This window comes from Cydia pomonella, chromosome 12 (assembly GCF_033807575.1).
Source record: "Cydia pomonella isolate Wapato2018A chromosome 12, ilCydPomo1, whole genome shotgun sequence".
Lineage (NCBI taxonomy): Eukaryota > Metazoa > Arthropoda > Insecta > Lepidoptera > Tortricidae > Cydia > Cydia pomonella.
The window spans coordinates 6,582,658-6,594,234 of record NC_084714.1 but is presented as its reverse complement, the minus strand read 5'-3'; the positions used below and the strand labels follow the sequence as shown (position 1 = coordinate 6,594,234).

At 36.8% G+C, this 11,577-nt stretch overlaps 1 long non-coding RNA gene across 1 annotated transcript; it reads right to left on the bottom strand.

Annotated features, from left to right (window-relative positions):
- Positions 1-7,203: 7,203 nt before the first annotated feature.
- LOC133523364 (uncharacterized) lies at positions 7,204-9,041 on the bottom strand. Its single transcript, XR_009800217.1, has 2 exons — positions 8,710-9,041; positions 7,204-8,142 (listed from the first exon to the last, which is right to left on the bottom strand). It is a non-coding gene; the product is annotated as an uncharacterized LOC133523364 (long non-coding RNA).
- Positions 9,042-11,577: the final 2,536 nt, after the last annotated feature.

The window sequence follows — 11,577 nt, the reverse complement described above, 5'->3', positions numbered from 1 at the left end:
ATTAGGTTATACTCTGCGCGACTGTACAATCGCGAGAGTAGTCTCAGCGTAGCAACAACGTTAGCAGTTTTGACCGCGCGGTACGTTCAGAGTACTCTGGCGCTGATGCACTGCTGCCTTTAGGGTCCGGTCCTGTGCGGTCGTGTTCATGAGCTTCGCGCCGTGACATCACACGCGACGCGTCGGACAGGTCAAGTGTCTCCTTTTCTTACAGAATAAAATGTTAAGTATAAAAGTAAATATTTTAGCACAACCTTTAATATGTAGAAAAGGACGTATTTAAGTTTCGTCTCGTACCCTGGGTATACATAAAAAAACAAAAAAAACCGTTTATTTCAGATCACTGATCCATAACGACTATTTGTATAAACTTAAAACTATGCTAATTAGGTACTAAGAGAAAAATAAAAATAAGAACTTATAACTAAACACTAAGATGTGTGGAGAGTAGGGGCGCATGTTGCCATACTCTATTTCGCTCTCTCAATTGCCACCTCCACCCAAAACTTTATAACGGGGCAGTCGAGGTGCTCGGCCAACACCTTGAGTAGACTGTTGCTACTGCCGCGTACCCGTCTCAGCATGGAGGCGATTATTTTCCGCCTGATGGCAAAAAAGTCATCTACTCGCGCCTCAGCGAACATGCCGGACGCGCTGCAGTGCTTCGACAGCCGCAACAGCATCCTCAAGATGTTATTATATTAAACGCGCAATGCGTTATAGGCTCGTTGTGTAAACTCCACCCACAGGCTGCACGTGTAGAAAGTCTGACAGTAAGCTCTAAAGAGCGTCAATTTAACTGATGTATTACACCGTGCGAACCTGCGGGCAAGCATATTGCCTCTCACTGCCGTCGCTCTTTTCTCCCTTTCCAGATCCAGATCGTCATTCAATTCAGTTGTAAGCACATATGCTTACAACTGAATTGGTAGTTATAAGTATAACCCGTCTACGGAGCCAAGGATCATGTTGTGTGGCGTACCCCTAAAAGTTGTAGATCGCTTTAAGTATCTGGGGCATACCCCAGATATGCCCCAGATACTTTGAATATAACAAGCTGACTTTGGGCCGTGTTGTATTTTAGACCATACTGCCCGGCGTATTCCTCACAAATATTGATGAGCTGTCGTACCGCGTCAGCCGAAGACCCCAGCAACGCCATGTCGTCAGCGTAACTTATATTGTTAAAACACACATCACCTGTATGGCAACCGACAGGTGCTGAGTGCCTCGATCAACGTTTACGTAGACGTTGAAAAGGAGAAGGGATGTTAGCCCTCCCTGTCTCGGTCCACATTGTAGTTTGTACACGTCAGACTCCTCTCCCGCCCATCTCACTCGGTTGACCTGGCTGTTGTACCAATGTTTAAGCAACGCGACATATTCAATGGAATCTCCCGTTTTTGTAAGCTTGTACTATAGCTTGTCGTACACAACCAGATCAAACGCCTTTGACAAGTCCAGAAAGCACGCATAGATCGGCGTGTCCTGTCCTTGTAGTACCTGATAGCTTGCTTAAGACACAAAATCGCACTTTCGATCGACAGCAGTCTCACAGAATAGAGCTGTAAGATTCCGGTTCAAATAACCCTTTAGCGGCGCGGTTTATTTGTTCCGACCGGCAGTACTAATAGTTCCTAGGGACGCAGAGGCCTCCTTTCGCATCCACATCAGCTGTTCACGGCGCTTAAAGACGTTCCTGGCTAACCAGGAGCGGCCCTCGATACGACCAACTAGAATGACAGGGGAGTACCAACATACAACGGAACCAGACAGGCTTATATCTCTCCCTTACGAACCACTACCATGACCCACGCTTGGCAAAAGGTTTTTTACTTAAAATAAAATGATTTAATTGAAAGCATCTAGGTGTCATTTGATCACCCAGCCATAGTCGTTTCAACAGGCGAGAACTATTAATAGATACCTAATGTGTTTTTACTGTAAACTATACCTAAACCTTGGTACCTAGTCAAGATGCCAATCGTTCGCGATATGATAATCTCTGCATTATGCAGTGCACCCTAGTCATCTGGAAAACGAAGCACACACGGAATGCGTTTCTGTTACCCATTACAGCGGCTAGCTACAGCCCGAAAATTCCCACCAACTGGGCATATTGCTTACAAAGGGTATGTGGTACACTGTATATTACTCTGCTCTCAGGACTTGTACATCCCTACTCACGGCGTTCGAATTTGCAGTGAGTAGAGTTCACTCTCACCTTCAGCAAAACCGAAAGACCTAGATCTATATGACTAGTAAAATAGCCGAAACAATACGAAGCATCACTCTAAATGGCGATACATGTAACGCCCCTTACACTGATACAAGATTTTCATCTAATAATGTCAAGAACCAGTGCATGATTCAACCTTTACCGGTCGACGAGGTAAGACCTAGGATTTACCAAATCCATGTTGGTAAAAGCCCGAAGTGAACAATAATTATTTCACATTTCGGGCTTTTACCGATCGGCATCGGTAAAACCTAGGTCTTACCGGTATATCCTAGGTTTTACCGTACTTCGGGCTTTTACAGTAACATATATACTAACTTTAGCGTTAAGATAAAAATTGTCGCTAACACAAAATTATCAAAGTTGATCGTGAATAAATAATTTATTATTATTACGAGTATTATATTGGTTTGATACTTAATATGCAATTATTCCTTTTCAAGTGCAGATCATAAAATAACTGTATTATCGATAAAAACTGAATATAGAAGTAATATTTAGAATTCTTACTCTTTCTGCCAGTTAAGCGCAGACGGCGGATTATTTCATTAAAAGTTTGTGAGGTAGTTAGTATTTCTCAATTTTTATTCGTTTATTGATGTTAAAAACTATCGCAGTTAAACTACTAAAGTTAAATGTTTAGTAACATAGTAAAATAAATAACAGAATAAGAGTCTAGTTCACTAGAATCTGTTCGGAAAGAGAAGAGTCGTAGAATGTATTGGGCCCCATACATTCCATGATTCTTCTCTTTCCGCACAGACTCTATAAGTGAGGACTAGGTAATTAAGATAATCTTGATAAGAATATGCTGAGTTATTCTGATTGTAATTACAGGTTATGAATTTGATCTACGTGTGCGAGGGAGAGGTTTGGATCCTCGCTCAGGGACCTTCCTGATGCAAAGGTTATCCATCACGGTTCAACGTGGCAACGCGGCGAGCGTCATGGGTACTCTTGCATCGGGTGGCGGGGTGACTTTGTAGTGTAGGAGTAATTATTTTTAAGACTTTATGTATATTATTTTTTTATGTTTGAATTTTTTATTTATTTGAGATTGTTAATCGTTTATTTTATTATTCATTTAATAATGCTCATGGTCATGTAGATTAAGTATTTTCTTCTTCTTCTTTTTTAAAATTATGGCTTCAGTCCAGTGTGACTATTTCGTGAATATCAAAGTCATAGGAGCTTTAAATACGACTAAAATTGTACGGTTAGTACAAGACAGGGTACGGTGATTTTATCAGCTCTTGTAAAGCGATAGCCGGACTTTACAATTAGCACGTGGACTACCGGCCCGTGACTCCAAAATGGTGATAAAACGCGTTTCAAGATTAATTCTCCATGCACTGCATACTGCCACATTACTATCGATATTACACTTTAAACAATATTAATGAGCAAAAAACAAAGGAACTAATCACGAGGCGTGCCTATCAAGATGGCGCTCTAACCGAAAGTCCGTCATTTATTCTCTTCAACCAGAAATGTGACTATTGACACTGACGGATCAAATTCCTAACATGTTATTACAATCAGAATCGAATGCACAGGTCATTCAATAGTACATTACGATACAAGTGCGAAAAATAGGAAATACGAAACGAGTGGCGATAAATTAAAACACGACCGAAGGGAGTGTTTTAAATCGACACGAGTTACGAATTGCCTATTCGCACATGTATCGTACAACGTTTTACAGTACAGTTAAATGTTCGACACAGTAACGTAATATGCTAATTTTCGCACTAGTTAGTGCTATAAAGTAGCACCTTATGTACTGTAAATATTCTTTATTGGATACGTAGACAAAGGCAAAGGGTATGCAACTGATTGGAAAATACTTTCAGCGGATATAATTAAATTCTTCACGACAATTCTACTATTGAAACTTGATTAAAAGGAATTTCAATCGTTCGATCAATACGTTTTTATGATATTCGCTTTAAGCTCATTTTAAAAACCGACAGTCTCATACTCGTATTTTAGTAGCTATCGATATGTATTTAGCAGTCATATAAACTAAGTACTATAATACCTACAAGCCTTGTTGAACTCACTTGGGATCTAGTGTAAGAATGTTCTATAATATTTATTTATTTATGGGAAATGCAGAAAATCGGTAACTTGTAGGTGAGTTAATTAATTGCCTTGATGCTTATCAATAAGAGGCAATCCATCTCAGATACTGGATCGCATTTTCAGTAATAGATAGGTCAAGGTACGTTTTTTGAATACTACGTCGGTGGCAAACAAGCATACGGCCCGCCCGGTAAGCAGTCTCCGTAGCCTATGTACGCCCGCAACTCCAGAGGAGTTGCATGCGCGTTGCCGACCTTAACACTCCGCACCCTCGTTGAGCTCACCTATCCTACCTATACCTACTCAACAAACAAGTAAGTACCTATCTACTCAATTGTTCATTCTAATTATATTCATGTTGTATAATAGTGGCGCTAAGCCAGGGACAAACTGAGCCCACGTACGCAACATATGCAATGCGTTAGTTATAACAATCAGAACCCTGAAAATTGTACGCTTAGAAACATGTGCTCGTCATGCGTTACGTTGTGTATGACAAGTATGTTTCCAATTTCAGGGTTCAGATTTCGAAACGCATTACATACTTTGCGTACGTGGGGTCAGATTGCACCTGCCTTCTTGTCGTCACCAGCGGGTCTACATTCCAATTGTCACTTTTAGAAATGAATTAAAAGTGTTTCCTACTGTAAAAACACCTTCATCACTATAGGCATGCATGTGCCTATAGTGATGAAAACTTTACTATAAAAAATACCTTATATATTTTAAAAAATAATATGAAACATTTGTTCAAATATATTTTTATCATTATTGTCAACATAAGTACTACTCAGGGCTTATGTTATATCCACGGAAATGGACCATAACCGCCGCGATTCCACCGGGGATTATGAAAATCAGGATGGCTAACAAAAACTCTGAATTCAAATAAAATCTACGTTTATCTTACTCTTCTAAAATTCGAACGACCGGGACGCAGATAATTTTTGTAGTTTCGATGTTCGCGGTAACCCCGTATCGCAAGGTCAGTCGATATCCGATCCAGGTCATGCATCCCCTTTGGTTGGGCGAGTGCGGGCGATTCGATGTGTCGAAGTTACCAATATAAGATGACCTTTAGATTCGTAACAACTACACGTAATCGTAGAAGGCGTGTATACTGGTTTGCACGAACGTTTGAACAGTCTGAACGAACGAACGAACGAACAGTAAAGAGTGAATGACACCCCAGGTCGCCCTACTTCTGCGAATTCACTTCAAAACGCACGCAAACCATTTTCCAATTATGTCCGCTAATGGATTTTTCATATTTTGACGGATAAATGGAGGTAAAATTAAGGATTAGGTGGTTAAGTGAAATTTAAGTTAGCTCTGAGAAGCTTCTGTTTTTTAATAAGTGTTTTAATAAAAGCGCACGCTGGCTTTATCTAAGGTAATGAAATACATATAGTTGGTAGCTTCACTAATTTTATAAATTGCAATATTATTCAAGTTAAGTTAGGTTAGGTTAGGTTGTGAGTTAAGGAGTGAGAGAAATATCTATGAATGTATGTGTATATTAACATACATGTCTAAGGGAGCCTTTCGACCAGAGATGTGCTATGATTGCTATGCTATGTTTTCATACATTTGAAACGCAGTTCCAGCTGCAGCTACGTTTGAAATGTATGAAAACATAGCATAGCACAGCATAGCACATCTCTGGTCGAAAGGCACCCTAAGTACACTTTTATTATTTTCACACAGATATGACTTAATCGGGTTCGTAATATAATGATATTGATGGTTAGAGATGAGATCAGTGTCAGCGTGAAATGCCTACCTAAATAACATCGATCGTTAAACCGAATAGGTATAGTAATCATAACTAAGTAGTCAGTTCGAAAAACTGGCGTTGCTACAATTATGTTGATTTAGTTGATTCTGAGTCCGCCAGTATTCACGTTTCTAAGAACGTAACGTCACGTTCGAAATGGAGATATAGATTTATAGTTGGTCAAGCAAATCTTGTCAGTAGAAAAACGCGGCAAATTTGAAAAATCGCGGGCTAGCAACACTGTGTTCGAATAATTCCAAAATCGCGTGTAATCTGTGTTTTATCTGTAGAATGTGGATCGTCCATCTTGTTTGTTTACATTCCGAATCGGTGCTAATTCAAGAGAAATTTCTGCTCCCAGCATTAAAATAAATATCAATATATTAAATAATATTGTGCATGACCATAAGCAAAGTCAAGATGCCTACAATGTAAGTAAAATCATGCTCGTTGATCTTAACCATTAGAAAATTTTGAGGTTATGATAATTACTGCAAGATCCCGGAGAATTTCTAAGATAATGTGCAGTTTTTTCTGTTTCAGGGTTAAAAGGCTTAAATAAAGATAGAACGTATGCCTAAATATATCCAATAAGACCACGAATTGTGCCCTCGAAACCGCAACTGATTCGATTGTTCCCAATATCAACAGACGAAGAATATTTTCAAAGGTAACTTTTTTAAACAATCTTAAGACGTTTAAGAACCTTGATTATACCTACTTTCTTTCGCAACATCTACCTAATACTTCCATATGTTTGTTGCAGGATTAAAACTCGCCCAATATAAGGCGTTTGTAAAAGTTTCTCTTCATACAAAACTTACCTACGGCGGTTTAGGTACATACGTGTACAACGCAAACAAGACGAAAAATAAACTTGTTAATTAAAAAAACTAAAAAAAATTGGGACAATAGTTTAGATTATTATTGTAAAAGTTGTCCGTTTGTTAATCATCACGAAAATATATTATTTAGGCTGATTTGTTTCATGCACTCAGCTATTGCACATGTATACCTATGGAAAATCCTAGTTTATACTTTCTGAAGTCGGTATGTACCTATTTAAGAGAAGTTTTAAGTCGCTTTATCTGTTTGTTCAATAAATTAAAATAATTTATTCAGTGTGCATAATTTTAGAAAAATATTTTAACATTTAAATCATACCTTCTTTTATCCAGAAACAATATAACTCCATATTACTCACATGAGTGGAAGTTGTTAAGTTTCCATTGTCAAGGTATCTTTTATTAATATTTTGAGTACCTGAAATTGTGTCAGTTCCTGACAAGTCTTGAATAGACTAATGTGAAAGTTAATAAAATTTCTTAACAGCATTCTCCTGATATCTAAATGACTTTTTTAAATATCTACATATAAAATATGATCTAGCCGATACATGTAAATATCTAACATTTTTAGCCTGTATAAAAACAGTAGTGTGAGCAAAACCTTACCAAGCTAGCATGTAAGAGTGGTCTCAGAGATATTGGAATATCTCTGTACTATAAATTAGGCAAATTGCTTTAGACTAAGTTTTATGTGTAACTACTACTATAAGAATAAATTTTGAAACTTGGAATGGAAACTTTAAACTTGAAATTACAAATTTTCAAACAGATCTGTTTTATGCTTAAGATGCAATAAGTGACTAGGTACTACAAAGTATTCTGATGCTTGGTTGGAGTGGACCAGTAACATTGGTAACTTAATGATATTTTTTCAATGAATGGCCTGAATTAAGTGTAAGTAAGCTAAAGTGACCCGTATCTTAATTGCCTTGAAATTAAATGAACACCAAAATATCTGCAGTTGTGTTTTATTTATTTTTAATCTGTATATTTATATAAGTATATTGTAAAACCATTTCAAAATTACACTGGTATGTGAATGTGACATTGTTCAAGAGAAATACTCTAATTTACAATTAACAAGTGGCATAATTATTTTCTTTGGGCTTCTTCAGTTTCTGAACTGATGTTAAAAACAGCTTTCTACTGTGGTGCTTATGTTCTCTTTGCTCCCTATTTGTCTTCTAAGTTTGCTAAAACAGAATAAAACCATATCAAAATGATGTAAATAGTCCAGATATGTGATATTTAATAAGCCCTGCAATTGTGACAAGAATAGTTACAGTGATACCCTACCAGGGCTACCGCTGCCAGTGATGGCTCAGGGGTTACTTACCTAGGTTTTAATATTTACCTAAATAAAACAATGGATTGTTTTATTCTAGTTAAATTCAGTAGTATAGGTACCTACTAACAGCTCGTTTGGTAAAAAGTACTCAAGTGCAAATGCCTTAACCTTTACATTTATTTAGCTATGACATCTTCATGTTTAAGTTGAATATATATGTAGCAGATCTGCTCCTAAGCATACCAAAGGTTAAGATTGCGAGCGCTCGCCTTTTGCGTCCACCTTTTACTAAGCATACAAACCTTTATTTTAATTCAATCTATTGATATATTTTTCGATTGTACCTACCTAAATATGTCTAATTAGCTTTTGAAGGTTGCATAAAGGAGCATTTGTATTGCATTTTATCGTGATATATCTTTAATATTGAATTCCTTCCGAGAAATCTGATAATATATTAAAATCCAGCTACCTGCGGAAGCAATGATTTGATTCAAACATTATTTTCTCCAGCATAGTCCGTTTGCAAATAGGTATTTTTTGATCTCGTTTATCATATTGATTGACATAGTTTTTACTCCAGTTTAAATTGTCCCTCTCATAATAATAACAATTTCCAAATGCTTCAATAAACCGCGAGCGGCAATTTTAGTTGACGTACAAAGAGCGCGCTCAGCGGAAAAAAATATGTTTCGGTTCGATGTTCATTACTGCTTTTCTTAGCGCAATACTGCTCTGTGAGTGTTGCCATACTTCAGTTTGCTTTACATTGCTACTGACAGACTTTGCTTGACAGACTATATGTACAAACTAGCTGTTGCCCGCGACTTCGTACTCGTGGATTTGTATGTTGGGGGTTATATACATGAGCATAAAACATCATGCAGCAAAAGGTAGCAGTAGGGATGGTTAATCACTTGTTTATAATTATACAACGTATGAGAATTTTGTCTGACACAACCTACGAAGTTTCAAGCCCCTAAGTGAAAAAAATTGTTCTCGATATAATCCCTCTCAATCCCTTAAGAAGATTTTCAAGTCCACTATTCCAATCGAATGGAAACTTTTAACCTTTTTTTCACCAATTTAGGGTATTAATACAAACTTACAATGGACGCCATTTTTACTCCCTTGGGGAATTAATTTCTAAAAAAGCTGAAATCACTTTTCTTGTTTCCTATTATTGTGTCTTTTGACGACATTTCAAGATCACTATTTACAAAAAATTTCGTTCCCGATGCAAAATTACAACCCTTTTTTCCACTAACTTAGGGAATGAATTTTCAAAAAGGGTGATATATATCAGTTTTCGTCTATTTGAATATAGAGGTAATGCCCGTTTACCAAGTTTCAAGTTATAAGAAAACTCGTACCACATATAAACTTCTATTACAGTACATATGGGGCTGGGTGAATCAACTTTTTTTGTTTTGTTATCCTGTCCCGTTGTCCAAGGGACAACAGTGGCACAGTTTGTTTGAAGAGACGTTGTATGCCATACTATTAACATGCTTAGTACCCCTACTTCCCATTATGGACATTGGTTATAACGACCACAAAAACGCAAGTTTAATACATTTAAGTACCATAAAATCAGTATTTCAATGAACTTTTGTCCCCTGGACAACTAATCGTAACCATGGCAACGAGTGACGCTAAAAAGTTGATTCTCCCGGCTACTTTATAGCACTAGTGCGAGAAGTAGCATATTACGTTACTGTGTCGAACATTTAAAGGGCCATATGTACTGTAAAACGTTGTACGATACATGTGCGAATAGGTAATTCGCAACTCGTGTCGATTTAAAACACTCCCTTCGGTCGTGTTTTAATTTATCGCCACTCGTTTCGAATTTCCTATTTTTCGCACTTGTATCGTAATGTACTATTCTCTTTTTAACCCCTAATAGTTGAGAGTTGAATTATCAAGAACGTTAAAATAACTTTTTTAAATCTTACATTATGTTTTTCTATGAAGTTTTAAAGAATTTGTAATGGATTCAAACTTTTAGGAGAATTTTTAAAAACACTAATTAATTTTTGTTTTATTCTAATAATATGGCCATATACAAAGTCCCGCACTCAAAAAAAAAATTGACCTCCATACAAACTTTCAACCTCTTTTTCACTACCTTAGGGGATGAGTTTTCAAAAACGCTTAAAATTGTTTTCTTCTCTTTTAATGAAGTATATGTACCAATTTACGAAGTTTCAAGTTCCTAGCTTAAGTAAAATTTTAAACCTCATACAAATTATCAACCCCTTTTTAACCCATTTCGGCGATGAATTTTTAATAACGCTGAAACAACTTTTCTTGCACTCTAATAATATGCCGTGATACAACGATTCAAGTCCCGCACTCAAAAAAATGTTTGATCTCATATCATACAAACTTTCAACCTCTTTTTCACCGCCTTGAGGGATGAAATTTCAAAAACGCTGAAATTCGTTTTCTTGTATTTAAATAAAATACTTTTTTATAAAATATCAAGTTCCTAGCTTAAAATAAAACTTGAACCCCATATAAACTTTCATCCCCTTTTTAACCCCCTTAGGGGTTGAATTTCTCAAATTCGCTTCTTAACTGTTGTACACTTTATAAATGTAACCTAGTGTGTACATTTTAACTTTCTAGCATTTGTAGTTTCGGCTCTGCGTTGATGAGTCAGTCAATAAGTTAGGACACGTGCATTTATATATATAAATTTAGTCATTTCAACCCCATCGCACCCCAACAGGGGATTTGTATTTCACCTCCACCTCGTTAGATTTTAAAATCGTTGTTATTTTCGTAATCAGCGACCGGATAAACCAAAGAAACAATACCCATGTCGATTTTTTGACTTTGTAACCACATTTCGTCTTTTAGGGGTTGAATTTTCAAAAACTCTGAAACACGTATTTACTCATTTATTGTTAGGAATACTCGTATGAAGTTTAGAATCAAATAGTCGAAACTGATCTGGTTTCCGCATACAAATTTTGGACCCTCATTTCATCCCCTTAGGGGATGAATTTTGAAAAAACCCCTTCTTAGTGGATACTAACGTTATAAAAACTACCTATTTTGAAAAATTCAGCTCTCTAGGTCCAACGGTTTGGGCTGGGTGTTGAGTTAAAAGAGTCAGTCAGGACTTTTACGTTTATATACATATATAGATATTGAAATTAGAAAGATCGCCTAACGTTTGTATCGAAATAACAGGAGAAATAGATAAAATTAAGTATGTTTTAAAAGAATGTCGTAAATCACTTGACAATATTTTGGTACACCGTGAAGCTACGAGTATGTGTAGTAGGTACCTACCGTAGCTAAATAGTGCATTAGCCGCGTCTAGCTG